This window comes from Hetaerina americana, unplaced genomic scaffold, assembly GCF_022747635.1.
Source record: "Hetaerina americana unplaced genomic scaffold, ioHetAmer1.1.p SCAF_9, whole genome shotgun sequence".
Lineage (NCBI taxonomy): Eukaryota > Metazoa > Arthropoda > Insecta > Odonata > Calopterygidae > Hetaerina > Hetaerina americana.
The window spans coordinates 37,031,577-37,046,905 of NW_027287538.1; positions in this window are offsets into that span (position 1 = coordinate 37,031,577).

A 15,329-nucleotide genomic window follows, 5' to 3' on the forward strand; every position below is an offset into this window, starting at 1 on the left:
TCTACCATCTGCTGCGTGGCTATATTATTCTCGTTTCATTATAGTTTTAAATATTCCTTCCAGTCATGGAGAAATGTTTCAGGATTAAACTGATAAAATTATGCATGCTTCGCCCTTCAGGAATCTCTTCTATTTCCTAGCTTAAATTGCATGCTATTATTATGGGTAACAAATTTAATGAAGACTTCATTCAAAAGGCAAACACCAGTGTTGTAAAGCGTGCGTGGTTAAAAAAATGTTTAAACAGTGCTTCAAATATTATAATGTCTTAAAATAATAAATATGAAATATGATAAATGGCCACGCAGAAGTATTCATCGATTGAAAGTTATAAAAACTTTTACCACCGCTTCAAAATATTTGGATTTATATTAATGCAATTTCAAAAGATTCATAATGTTTAATCTTGATGGAATGTCATGGTAGCGATCTGAACTATCTCTAAGTATATTTGTGCCATAACAGGAATTGGGTTATATTTGTAGCTTTTGATCCGGAAAAAAAGTGGAAAATTCCCTACAGCTATCGTATTTGTAAATGTTGACAGGCATCTAATCAATTCTGTGTGGAAGAGTCCAGCGCTGAGAAATCGTATTTGTGTCGTAATTTTTTTTAATATGACCCAATAATCAGTAATCGTTATTTTAGCGAAACTGTTATGACTAATGCTCGTAAATAAAATATTTCATTCAAACTTTTAAACTCACTTAGCACCAGGGACTAATCTTTTATCCTAAAAAATATTCAGTACAGCAATAGAATCCCGAAAGTTGCTTGATGGAACCACTAAGCATGGTAATTACGTATGTATCAATTTCAGATGATACTTACATTGAGCCTAATTTATGACTATTTCATTTTCCTTAATAGTATCCCTTTGCTCCCTTAATAAATAATCACCCCCCTTCTTGAATGCTCAATTTATTTTTTGTGGAGTCAAGTCCAAGAGATATCATTTCTGCATTAAAGCACACTGGATTTTTCGATTTTTTTCTTGTTGATTGGGAATCTGATGTTGATGGGATTTTCTTTTTTTTGGGTTATAAATTTTTGTTTGGAAGTTTCCTATGAGTGTATATTTTTTACTGACTGATTTTATTTATTATCTTTTGTGATATTGATTCATGTCATGATATGTCATGTTATTTTTCCAAGGCAAGTTTTATTACAATGCTTGAGACTTGTGTGCCACCTGACATTGTCTATCTGCACATGTCAGTTTTTAATAGTAATTAAAGCTCCACATGGATTGTTAGCCTTGTAAGAACCAGTTGGAGTGAAGTAATAATTCCAAAATTGCTTGCTTTTTGTCCAGGATTCGCACAATTGCATGTTCAAAGTTATTAATTGTAAACATTTTTAAAAATAATTTATAAATGTGATATGAGTATTAACTGGAATGGTTCATATGTTGGAGCCAAACTCATTTTGTGAGAGCAGCATCTGAATCAATGACTTTTTATCTTTCTAGGTGAGTGCGGTATTGGCTGAGTATACATGAATATTTGTGCATTGCGACTAAAGGTAAGTTAAAAATTGTCTCGGATAGTCGCAAGAAAATCTTAACGGTGCAGTACGACTCAATCGCGTACTCATTCTGGAGCCATTACAACCAACCGCTCTTTGAATGAGCACGTGAGATAAGAGTGAGAAGGTAATGTCTACTGACTACCTAATCAGACGGCTAGTATGTGAGCAGAGAATCCTTTTCCTCATACGATTTCAATCATAGCTGTAAAGATATTTCTCAAGTATTCAAAATAACTATCAGGTATAATATGATATATATGGGGAATAACTAAGTATTTCTTTTCGAAATGAATCGTTTCCACAAAGTGACGCCTCAAAATTCAAATTATCAGTATAATTGACTTTCAAGTTACGCGGTAAAACGAAAAACATCTTTCCCTTTCAGCCTGGTTTTCTGACAACTGCCTTACTCTGACGTGATGGCCTGTTCTCTTATTATAGATACGTAGTTACCCACTCTTCTGCGTCTCTACCTTTCATTTCAGGTCACTACACGTTCCGCCTATTGTATCCATTGCACCGCCTAAAACCCTCTGTACCTCTTGAATATATTTAAATAATGAAAATAAAAAGTATACATTTCTTTTAGATGAGACTTATTAAAGGCGGTTCTTTTGAATCCGTTACCCTTCTCTTAGGGTAATTATATCTGGTAGTACTTGTGCTTACCCGTGTTTGGGGAACGATGTTAAATGCCATGACGCTCCAATTGTAGTTAGAAATATACTCCTTCTTTGGTTTTATTTTATTCTTCTTGCGAAACAGCTACCCATTCGCACAACCAACTGAGACCCTGGTCTTGTATGCCCCGATATAATGGCCGATCGATGTAGTGCTGTCGCTCTCGCTTGCCCACTGATATAAGTTTCTTGGAACCTTGAATATATCTCCTCCGAATATAACTCCTGCTCTACCAATACAGACAGAGAGACAACTAAGCGGCGGTCTCTCCACTGAGAAGCGTCGAAACAGCCAACTCCTTCCCCACCCATCACACACGAACGCACACGCTAACCCTGCCGATCCCTTCGACACGAAGCGTCGCACGGAATGAGGCGTGTCCTCACCGGGAGATGATCGCTCACGCTCGCCCGCACGCAAAGGTCTGAAAATGCCTTCTCGAATTCATGCATCTACAAGTTTTACAAAAGCACGCCCTTTCGTCATTCCTGCTGTGATCACACCAACTGCTCATCCGATTGACGGCCCCTTTCCGATTGCCATTTCTTTCTCCGTCGACTTCTTTTCGTCGCAAACATGTCTTCGGTCCCATAAAGAGGAGCTTCTGACGTGCTCACACTGAATTTAGGATATGTCCGAACGTCTTTTTAATTTCACGGTAATTTCGTTCAAAGAACACTTTTCTTGCAGACAAATCAATGAAGATAATCATGTTACGTGTTCTGAAAATTTTAGTGATGATGTCATGTGGGTAGAACATTATTTATCAGCTTCAATATCTTGATCTAAAACATGAAGTTGGTACATTAATTAGAGCTATACCATGTTTATTGATGACCAGTTTAATAACAATGAAACGAAGACAAATGGGTGGAGAGATATCCATTGGCTTGAAACTGGTCGACCCTTGAGGTTGTATGCAACTGCTGATAGAGTGAACCCTTTTGAAATGAGCAGAAAGTCCTAGCGCTGTAAAGGTAGTTTTATAGGCGGTATAATGTGTTAATGCCTTTTAGAATTCTAGAAAATGCCTAAGGGTGGTGTACCGTTTTGGGGAAAAGAGGGAACGGGAGGTCACAGGAACGAAGTCTAGCTTCAAAAAGGGAAGGATTCCGTAGCGAGGCAGTGTAGCTGAGAAATATCATGGCCTCGCTATTTGAATTGAGATCTATTTCCACAATTCAGGGCCCTACACGGCGTTCATTGCTTGGTTGAAGGATAGTATTTTCATAATCATCGAAGCCTATTTATCTTTCCGATAGTGCCTATCAGTATGTTATTGTAAAATTCTCATGTATTTATTCATGTACTTACGAACACAAAATAGTGTTTCAATAGTAATATTAATTCACTTGGAAGATATATTGACGAATGTTTTTGTGATGCCAAAATGTACGAAATGATAGTTTTCTGGTTCTGAAGCTCTAAGTTTTTACACTAGTTTTCCGTTGGCCTCAGTATTTACAACAGACAAGAACGCATGATCAAGGGAGAAATAAATATTATTCTTCTCTTTTTATATCCGTCTTACATATCTCGAAAGCATTCGGTCTTACTGCTCTGCTGAGAGAAATTGTTTTCGTCTCCTTTCAGTTTCTTTCTCTCTGGCGCTTCATTCAGATTGACAAAGGGTACGGCGGCTTCCGAAGCATCAAACCGGATATAAATCGAAATATCGGGGAAAAAATGCGGGATATTTTTGGTCGACGAAAGACAAGAACCTACGCGACCCAATTCTTTCGTTCGATACGTACGGGAAATATTTTTTTTTATTTCGCATGTCATTCACACGAAATTCAAGGTTTACCATATCTTTCGATTGTTAGCTCACCTATCATACAATTTAAAATGTGTATATCTCTGTATTCATATTTTGTATGAGGTCTTAAACTGTGTCATTTTCAAATAAAGGCAAATAAAACTTGCGGCCCTCTTATATGGCTGACATTCTCTTTTTTTTGGAATGTGAAGTAACATAGATCATACGAAATCTTCCGAACAAAATCCTCCGTCATAAGTTTTACGAATTAGCCCATTAAACTTTTCCTACTACGTTTCCCTAAGCCTTTAAGTAGTTCCGCGGGAATGATATTTACCACGCGGCTTCATTTGATTTCAGTTCCATTAATGTCCTTTCTATCTCGCCATCAAGTATGCTTGGACCTAAGCTATCCTCATCTACATTATATTCTCTTTCTATGTCTAACCTTGCTGGTCGGATGTATTTACCCTACAGTTTTTCTATACATTCCTTCCACCACTTTTGGATTATTTCTGGTCAAACTAATATTTTTTCTGACTTATTTATGATTGTTTGCAACGATTTGCGCTTCTTGCTTCCTGACGAGGTTTTTACCTTCCTGTATAAGGCACCAATTTCACCTCGTCTTTGCAAACTTTCCATATCTCCGCCCTGTGTCTCCACAATGGTTATGTTTCAATCCTTCCACCCGCCTCAGTTTATTAATTAACTATTTATGCTTCCCTTTGCCTAAATTTGTATTTCTATTCTTCCCTTTCCTTCTTTCGTGTATCTTTTTAATCGCCTCGTCCGTAATCCATGGTTTCCTATTTCTATAGTTTCGTGACTTCCGTAATAATAGCATTTTTGATATAATGCTGGACTAATGTCTTACCTTACTAATCCTCTTATGTATTTTGTTCTCATTTCTCTTGACTCTTTTCTGGTTCAATTAATATTTTTCTGAGAAATTTTGGATTATTTTCTCGGATTTTTCGTTTTCACTTCCCGCTAGATCTTTCATCTTTCTATTCAGTGAGCCAATTAAACCCTTCCTTTGTAAACTCTCCATGTCCTCGCACTGAGTCCTCCACCAGGCTTCTTTAGTCCTTTCAGCTTCCTGACTCAAATTATTGGTTACTTATTTGTACTTATTTCTACTTAACTTTTTGTTTGCATACTTCCATTTCCTTCTCTCCTTTGTCTTATCAGATCATCGGTAACCCATTGTTTTCTTGTCCTTTTCTTATTTTCTGTTCTTATAGTTTTATTTGTGGATTTCGACATCCTCTTTTCGATATATTCCCATTGCTATTTTGTGTCAGTCTCCCTCTCCTCAGTCGTAATTTTCTCTACGGGCTGATAATTCTTTCGTATCATCCCATTTAATGTTTCTACATTCAATGTCCTTAACCCTTTTCCAAGTTTTATCTTCTTAAATCTGACGTTATAATTCAATAGTACTAAATTACAAGTGCTAGGTTTTATTAGTACCAAATTACTTGTGTGGTCCAAATCCACGTTTGCTCCCTGAAACCTGTGCGAATAAATTACGTGTTTTTAAATCTCTCAAACCTAGTAAAGTAAAATATATCCAAAAGCTAACAAACCTTTCCATGGAAAAATAATAATTTTATTTATTAACAATAGCTTAGAAAATTCCTCGAATGATTTGTTTTAATATATTTAGTCGGAATCCTGGTAAAAGTTTCGAATATACGTACAAAGCATGACAGTGATATTGAAGAAGTTCAGTTAGTTTGGGAATTAAGGCGTTTAATGTATGTTTAATCTTTATATTGTTTACTTTCAAAATTTTTCAATGGTAGGATTCTTACCCCAATCAATTTTTTCCAACAATCTCAACTTGAGATGCAAAGAAAAAACTTCTGTCTAATAAATCCCACCCATAATATCACATGAAGGAAATATTCCCATTTTCCCCATATAACGTTTCGTTTCCAATCCAAGAAATTTGACGGAAAATTTTGTATAAGTCATAACGTCATCATCTTATAGCATAAAACGTTTCAAGTCTCACCTCTGTTCCAAAATGTGTGCATCTACCTTTGCCATCATCATTACTGAACAAAATGTATCTTGCATCATAAATTAATATTCCAGGCAAAAACTCTTTTCTTGAGAAAAACGGTTTTGTGGAATCAGGAATTTGCTAAAACGCGGAAAAAGCACGTAAAATTCCGCGCCCGGAGTCAGATTAAGATCAATTCTGTTGAAGCGTGACTGGTTGTCCTGGCACTTTTCGAGAGGGCGATAGCCCTCTCTAACACACATTGATATGTTTTTGTGCGTGTTATATATATATATATATATATATATATATATATATATATATATATATATATATATATATATATATATATATATATAAATGCTTGTGTGGGCACGCATAAATAGGTGCACAAACGAACCTACGTTCTCCACCTACTGCAAATGAGGACTGAGGACCGTATTATATGGCGAACATGAATCACTGTCATTTCGCATTATCGCTCGGGAGCGTGTGGCGAAAACCTTTACTCGCAAGAAGGGAATATTATGATTATGGGTCTTTGGAGCGACGCCGAAAATGTAGCAAGAAATTGGGGTCGTGGCTGTGATACGATATCATTCCCTATATCTGAAATACAAAAGCTCTATTCCCCACTCAAAACCCACAGTCTGTCCGTTTGGTAGGTAGGTATAATTTCCTTTACCACCCAGGCAAGTTCCTGTATAGCCAGTTATATACTAGCTCCCTTCACACCATAACAGAGGGCCGTTTCTCTCTTTTTTTTAATATTTCACTCTCCCACACACACACCATCCTCTCTTCCATCGTCCGATTCCAATTTATTCACTCGAAACAATAGAGAGAAGTACGTAATAATTTAGTTCACCTTCTTGCTGCCGCACGCGATGCGCCTCTGGCGATGGTGGGTGGATAGAAAGAGGGGGCTCTCCCTTTTGGACGTGGAATGTTCTTTCTTCGGTGGAGGATTTTGTGAGAGCCGTTCTCCATAAAGAGGATAAGCACGGCTGGGAATGAGGGTAGCTGTAGAGGGGGGGGGGGTCGGAAAAAGCGATAAGAGGAAATGGGAGTTCGCGTAGGTGGAGCGGAAGATGTTCTTTTCTCTTTTTTTTACTTTTTCACCCACTCAAAAAAGATGAGAACAAAATTAAAGTATAAACGCGGATGGCCAGAGGGGAAAATTTTGGGGGTGGGTGAGTATTCGGGAGAGGTTGTTGCTTAAGTAGGGAGGGTAGCTGACCGTTACAGCCGCTTTGCTAGACTCGCCTCAACCCTACGCCCGCGTGCGCCTTGCCTAACTCCCCTCCCTCCCACTTTTTCCCTCTGCGCCTCTCTCCACGGTGATCGCAGAAGGAGCCGCTTCAAAGCTCCGCAGAGGGAAGAGCTGCTTGATTAAATTCCTCGTTCGTAGGATAGTTCCTCCACACTGATAGTCGAGGGGGTGCTTTGTTTTTCGGCGCGTCCGGTGGAAGCTCCCTGGACAAGGGGTGGTTAGTTTGGCATCCGGGGGTGTTTTGGGGGTTGGGAGGAAGTCGAGGGTGCGAGAAAGAGTCCCGAGTAGTGGCTGAAAGAGACAGGGGGTGAACAGGGGCGACTCCCCTTTTTTTCCCCCGGGCGCCCAATCACGACAAAATTTGGGGGTGTGCCACTGCGGCCACTTTGGAGACCGGTAAAAAATTATCTTTGCCCTCCTCAGTTCATTTATAGTTCAAAAGTCGGAATTATTTAGTCCACCAAAGGGTCGCACAAGAAAAATAATTTTTAAATTTTTATGATGTTAATCACTGTGCTATAGCAGTCGTCTCAGGAGATTATTTTTTCTCTCTTTAGTCGGAGATCAAAATAGGGCTTTTTCGACTATTCATTGTGATTTCCTTAAGTTAATGAATAACTGTAGCATTTTAATTTTTTTTAAAGTAAAAATGAAACTGTTATAGTAATTGAGATAGTAACTGAACGACAGTACTAGCTGCTATGATAATTCATAAGGCAAATGTGGGCACGGCACTTTTCACTGGCTGCACGATTGGCAGTCTGTGGATGTGCAATGTCTAAGGTTAACATTTCACCGATAGGTTTCCTGTTGAGTTGCAAAAATAACGATTTTATTTAAGTCCAAAACATGAAACAACAATTTTTTATTTACTTCATCCGTAGCGGAATAGAAATTCAACTGCATTAAGTAAAATCAACCTGACTATACTCAACATTTCATTGATATAAATTGCTCTTTCAATCTAGCCCACTTTATAAGTCAAAACTATAAATTATTTTTTTTTCTTCGAAACAATAGAAAATTAAATGAATTAATTTCAACCCTTTATTAAGTAGGCATCCCAAACGAGTAAATTTCAAAACTCATAGGGGATAATGTAAAATATCCGTAGTAATTTTTGCCGTTCATTGCTTTTTAATATTATAACAAATGCACATTTAATTTATTAACCTCATACCGTAGGGAGATCATATGGTAGATTTTAAAGTCAATAGCTACCGATATAGCTGAAATTGGCTGAAGATGCTCACTCCCAAAAAAAAAGGATTGTAAATTGATTTTTTGCGTCGGAATATCTTTTGACTTTCTCATGCCAGAAAAGGAATGACCTGCAGGCTTTCGTGAGATCCACAGAGTATCCCGATAATGACAAAAGAATGGGTTACTATACGCTCCATTACTGGAAACAAGTTTTTTTCCTCTCTGTTCTTGTTTTATTCCGCTCACAGTGGAGAGGTTTCATGTCTCACTGCGGTATGCGGTTAAAATTATATCCCATCTTGGTCACGAAATGCTGTATTGACGAAAATGCAGTCAATTACGGTGGCGTTAACTGGTATGGCATTTTTTCGCTGTTTTATAACGCAATTGATGTTTTACCCCCATAGTTGTGAGTCTTCTGCGGTAAAATTCGGAAACACCATCCCTCTCTTATAGTAATCTTACCACGGTTATTAGCTGCAGGTATGAAATATTTTTGGATGAAAACTTTGTGCCTTTTTATTTAAGAATCTGTGAGTACTTTCTCAAAGCTTGCAATTCTGATGATAAGAGCGTCTAACTATAACTTTGTGGAAGGGTGGGTAAGATATTCCCAGTCGAATTGCTGCTGGCAAGGTATAATCTTAGGTCGTTGGTGTTCTGTAAGTTGATTATTTCTAAGAAAAGGAGTTGGTCGAGCATTTCTGTGACTACACCTGATTCAATCATAATATAGATTTGATCGAATGAATTAAAATCTATGATGGGAAATAATTGTCAAATTCATGTATTTTATTTCGGATTATTGCATATTCTAACCACTGATTGTTTGATTGGTGACGGATTGCTAACTTAGTCTCTCGATTAACTCGAAATTTTCTGAAAATTTGCATTTTATTCTGTAAATTTTTGAAATTCGATCTGCAAAATTTGTCTTCAGTTAATGAGTTATATTGGTTGGCTTATTTTAAAATAAGGTAAGTTTTCATAATTATTGACTTTCGTGGAAGGCACAAAATTAGTAGCATTAGTCGGGCATCCATTTTTCATCCATTTCGCCTCAAATGCGTCAACGTAATGAAGAAAGCACGGCATGAGAAGGACTAAGGAAAAAAATTCGCACAATCGAAATGCTAACTGTGACACGCACAGTTTCACTTGAGACTTTAAACAACGACCTTTATAACATGGCGGTTGGCTGGGAAAAATGAGTTCGGGAGGCATTTCGGTAAGGAAATCTACTCTGAGAAAAACACAGGTAGAGCGTATTACTACTTCACTAATTTACAAATGTTTCAAACCAGTCCAGCAATATCCAGTCAAAAATGTGGTACTGGACATAGATGGTAGGTGCTAGGCGTACATTTATGACGAGTAGAAGGCGCTAATAGATAAAAAAAAAGCACGAAGGTTATGAGAGGGTGGAATTCTTCGGAAGAAACCGAGAAGAGGGGATAAGGAAGATGAGAACGAGGACGATGAGTGAGAGGGAATTTTTCGTTTCCGTTCTTCTGCCCCCTCAGCTAAGGCGGGGACGGAGCGAAACGAACCTCTCTCTCCGAGCAGGCGAAGGGATTTGAGAGGGGAGTTTGGGCACAGGAGGGTAAGTTAATGCTGGAGATGATGAAGCGAGAGAAAGGGGAAAAAAATGAGTAGTGTAAGACGAGGAGTGACGCAGAGGCGTGAAACTTGACTGTAGGGTGTACCGTTGGGATCACGTTGGGGAAGTAGGAGTGCTTAAGAAGTTTTTGGGAGGGAAACTGTGAGACGGCAAATCTTTGTGAAAATCTGGGGAATACTTACAATGTACGAAGGTTGTAAAATAGATAGTTATCATCAAATATTCGTTCGGATATTTCAGCGCAAAAATGTATTATTTTAATATTATTAGCTTAACATCATAATCTTTTTATTAGGGTTACAAGTTCCATTTATTTCACTCCTGCATTGCGTCAGCGGCAATCGTTGCAGAGTTTATATGGTACATGTTCAGTCCGCCTCAAGAAACGATGGTGGTAACACGCAACGCTGCAATGAAACATTTCTCATACCTGAAAAAAAATCACTCAAAACTTTTTTAATGCTCTCAACTGTCTTGAGTATGTAATTTCTTATAGTGTAGACAGAAGATTGTTTAAAGTTTTTGATGAAAACAATTAATTTCACAGAAAGATGAAGCCGGAGCTACAGTCGCTCCTCGCAGAAAAGTAAACATCGACACTTTTGCTTCCATCGGGAGAGGATGCCGTCAAATAGCGTCAAGAGAGTTTTCGGAAATATGAAAAAATACTTTTGTTTCCATCCATGCTGATGTACCTGAAAAATTGCACATGAGACGCATATGGACACGGTGGTTTCCACTTAACCCACCGCGAAATGGCGATTATCTCCCTAAAGCTAATATGAAGCGTGTTTATCAACCTCTGTATAGTCAAGGCCTAGCCATATGAGACATTTCTCTGATACAACGATCTGAAAAACTTCGTGGAAAACTTTTTTTCTATCAGAAGCTGGCGTAATCGAATTGAACTTGTTTGAATAAACTACAGCTGCTGCCAACACAATGCTGAAGACAAATCAGTAAAACTTGTGCCACGTATATGATTGCAAGTTACGCCATCAATTTGGCAGAAATGTATGTTTTGGCGCTATTGATATAACGAATAATAATTTTTATGGTCACTGAAGCATTACTCTTCTGTTTGCCGCAAGAATGTTGGGCGTAGAAATGTCATGAAAGTTAAATATTAGTCTGGAATAAAACGAGGAATCCAGGCAAAATAAATATAGGCTTCGTTGAGGTAGATAAATTGTATATTTATTCATAATAAAAAGGGACAAATCAAAATTTAAATTCAAAGAAATGAATTTTCAATCGTGTCAAACTTGGATCAGGTAGGGAAATCAAGTAAACCTCATGGAAAAATCAAACTGTCGACTAGAAGATAAAATATTTCCTTGGAATATGGGAATATTCTTCAATGAATCTATGGCAACAAATATATTGTCGTGAAAACATGAAATGTCGGATAAAGAAATTAATTATTAATGCAAAGCAGCACTAACTCAGCTTGCTCAGCTTTTAGAGCAGATTATTTTTTCCGTTTAATGTTTTATCTTAGTTAATTTTTACCCTGCTTTGGAAAAGCATTAAATACAGCGGATCGTCCATTAATTGGAACAAAAAATGTATGCAAATTTTGTGAGATGAAGAGAGTACGTTTTTCGTCCCTGGACATATTTTTTGCGAGGAAACCTTCTCTTTTTGGAAACCGCCAGAAAACTCGACTTTTCACTGATTTGTCACAAAAAACGGAATCCAATTGATCTACAAAGAATGTTGTTGCCAGGTCAGATCTAAACAACTTTAAAGAGAGATAAGGGAATCCAATCAGTCTAGCTAGTCGTACACAGGTGCTTTATCTTTTGCAATATATTTCCGTAGGTACCACTTTGAAAGTACTTAAAGTGCTTAAGTTAAATCTGCTCTTCATTACCAGTTTATATTTCTATAGTTAAGGTCACGTTCGTGCAATAAATAATTTTCTGACTTTTAAGCAAAGAAGAAAGAAAATGTAAAATATTAGGTGGCACGGAATTTTTATGAAAAACCTTAATAATATTATTTTTTAAATTTAAGTCAAATATCGTATTCTCACAACGCAAAGAGTTACGATGAGTGAGATGAAAATTCGCTACCATATTAAAGCCAATCATAGAGGCGCCAGTGCCTATAAAACCAGGAAATTTAAAAGTGGTCCTTGATATTCGGTTAAATTAGTACTAAAACATGTTACATGTACGTTTATATTACGCACTGATTTAAAATTATTAAAATAAATATCTAAACAACCGTAATTCGTAGCAGTAGATCGAGAACTGACTTTGAGTAGGTAGTAATGGATGGATTAACTGTGACCTGCTAGTAGGTAAATAATATTTGAAAATTTTTATTTCTCATAAATATTTTTATAATGAGCAATTGTATTATTATAAATTGAGTGATATACTTCCGTGAAACAATAATAATAAATTTCTCAATATGTAAAAAGTGCGAGTATCATCAGTTTATTTGTGGTATATTTATGCTTATTGAAATATATCTAAGAGAATATAAAACGTGTGATTCTGATTATAACTACAATCCCTTTATTGGAGGATGACTTAAAGTTATAAATTGAATGTGCAATGTGAAATAATTATCTATGGATATTAATATTAAGAACTGGAAAGTAATAACTTTTCAAGAATTAGGAAAGCTAATGTTAACATTTATGTCCAAGATTATTAATAATAGCAAGTGGAGTTATAATATTTAAGCAGTATGTTTGAGTGAAATGGGCGCAACGACGGAGATATTAATAACTAAATGCGTCAGAGAAAGAAGGTTTCACAAAAAGAATAATATTTTTAAGTGCCATGTCAAATATAGATGCGAAGAAACGATTGGGAAAGACTTCCATATGGAGCGTAGAGATTTAGTTGCATGAAAACCTAGCCTCTTAAAGCAAAGCGGATGAGCTTAGATAAGGGGCTTTTGTGATGTTGATGCGGGGAATAATCGATCAAAAGCTAACGGGGAAGTTAAATGATAGAAAGAGGGGATATTTTCGGTGAAATAGGGATAAGGCAGGGAAAGCGGATGTGGAGCGCCTTGGGTGGCAATGGAATGACAAGGACTGATAGAGGATAGAAAATTGGATAATCGAGGTAAAAAGAAAGAATGACTAGGCATTTTGGATTAGACGAAGGTGAGTGTAAACCTTGTTATTGCACATGTACATCAACATGTATATATGTATAAACGTATATATATATACATATATGTATATATGTATATGCATACATATATATCATCATCAGTATTTCAATCCTAGGATTGGTTTACTGCACCCCAGCCCATATCTTTCCATTCCACTCGTATTGAAATGCAAGTCAAGGCTGTATATTCTAGGGAGAATAATGTGGTGGTAATTTATTATTTTTACTAACCTTAATGGCGTTCACTAGTATTCGACGCACGCATCTACATATATTACACACCCAATGTCCAGTGCAATGTTAATCACACTCTTTCAATATCAGGTCCTAGGCGATATTCAGGCAGAAGAGTAGTTCATTTTCCTTGCCATTTTGCAGATTATATAACATAGCTGGATATACTACGCTTATTTATTACACTCTCTTGTTTCTCTGTGACCAAAATGTAATGTTGAATTATTTTGCAGCCTTTTTCGTGTTTGGTTTTAATTTCGCCAGATTTTTCTCTTATACCACAAAATTAATAGCTAAAAATGTTTATCAACAAGGTTAATAAATATAAAAATAACATGAATTAATATTTCGGTGTTCCCAGTCACCATCACCAGAGTTAGGAGTTACTGATATATTTATATACTCGTCTCTATATATATTAGTTTTATTAACCCTTCCTGCATATCATATTCAAATTTCTATCGGCACATAGTTTAAATTTGTAACACCCCGGCCGTTTAAAAGGGAATACCTTCCGCGTCACGTAATTCATAGGTCTTTCGGTAAATTCCCCACCTACATTCTCTCGCTCTTCGCTGTTGTTGTTTACGTTCTTCCGGTTCATCCCACAAGTGACTCATACGGTTTTGGACAATGAACACGGGATGCATTCTTTCGTGAACGAGACCACATCCCAGATGCGTTTGAACAAACCTCAGATATGTGCACCCCGAGGCGTACGCAGCCGAGAGGTCTCGACGTCTTCGGATGAGGGTCACCTGGCGCTCGACGCCGATGCCCGCATGACTCAGAGGCGGCATATGAAGGGACGAGAGGAGTCCTCCTGGGTAGAGACATGGGGGAAGGCATTCATTAAGAGGACAAATTGGGTGGCACGTTCGTGCAACAGAATTCTGGGAACGAATCAACTCGGCCGAGAATAATTCGGGTATGTACATTTGGCCACCTCCCACACGACCATCTGCGGGCGCGATGAAGACGTCGTCATTCAATTTACGCCTCGAGCTCCCAGGCTGAATGTATTCATCGCCAAGCAAACTCTACCGCTCAGGTTAACGTATATTTCTCTTCAGTTTTTGTCATTCCATTGATATTTGCCCAAGATTAGATAATAGATGAATGTAGACATTGGAAGCACACACACTTCCCCCATAAGGGAAGAAACAAACCTATCTCAGTCGTCGGGCTTGGTTTTTCCGTCGTGAGCTTCCTTGTTGTTGCAGAAACTTAGGGGACTAATTTGACGTATCAGCTTATATCTCCTCAATATTTCGTTGTTAATTTCTGCGTCAGATACCACAAATTATTATTAAGACTTGTTTTATTTAACGGTATCTGCTCTAAACTTCACTTTTTGCCAACGGTAATTTGGGAACTTTGGAAGGCTACCGAAAATTGTAATCCCAGCGCTGAGATTTCAGTATTATTTCAAGTAAGAATCGAATATAGTCAGTTGATGCTTAGATTAAAAATATGAATTTCCATCGAGATTGCAAAATTTTGATCACTTTCCCTTAGTAAATGGAATATTTCACCATATGGCTTTAAACTGTGGAGATGACAGGATAATAGATCAGAAAATATACACACACACTATAATAATTCCGCCAATATTAATAACTTCAGGGTGTCGAAATCAATAAATTTAAACAAAAATTGCAAACCATTAATTCTTAAAAATACTATCCTTACCGTTATTGTAAAGGAAAAAACCTGTGATGGTACTACGCGTTATGCATGGTCGTGTTTTGATTATGACATATAAGAGTAAATCCCAATTGTAATTTCAGGTTCTTTCATAGCAAGTTATTACTCATCCATTGCGTCGGGTTACCCATTTTATTTGGAAAAATGAATGGTTCCAGACGGAGAAA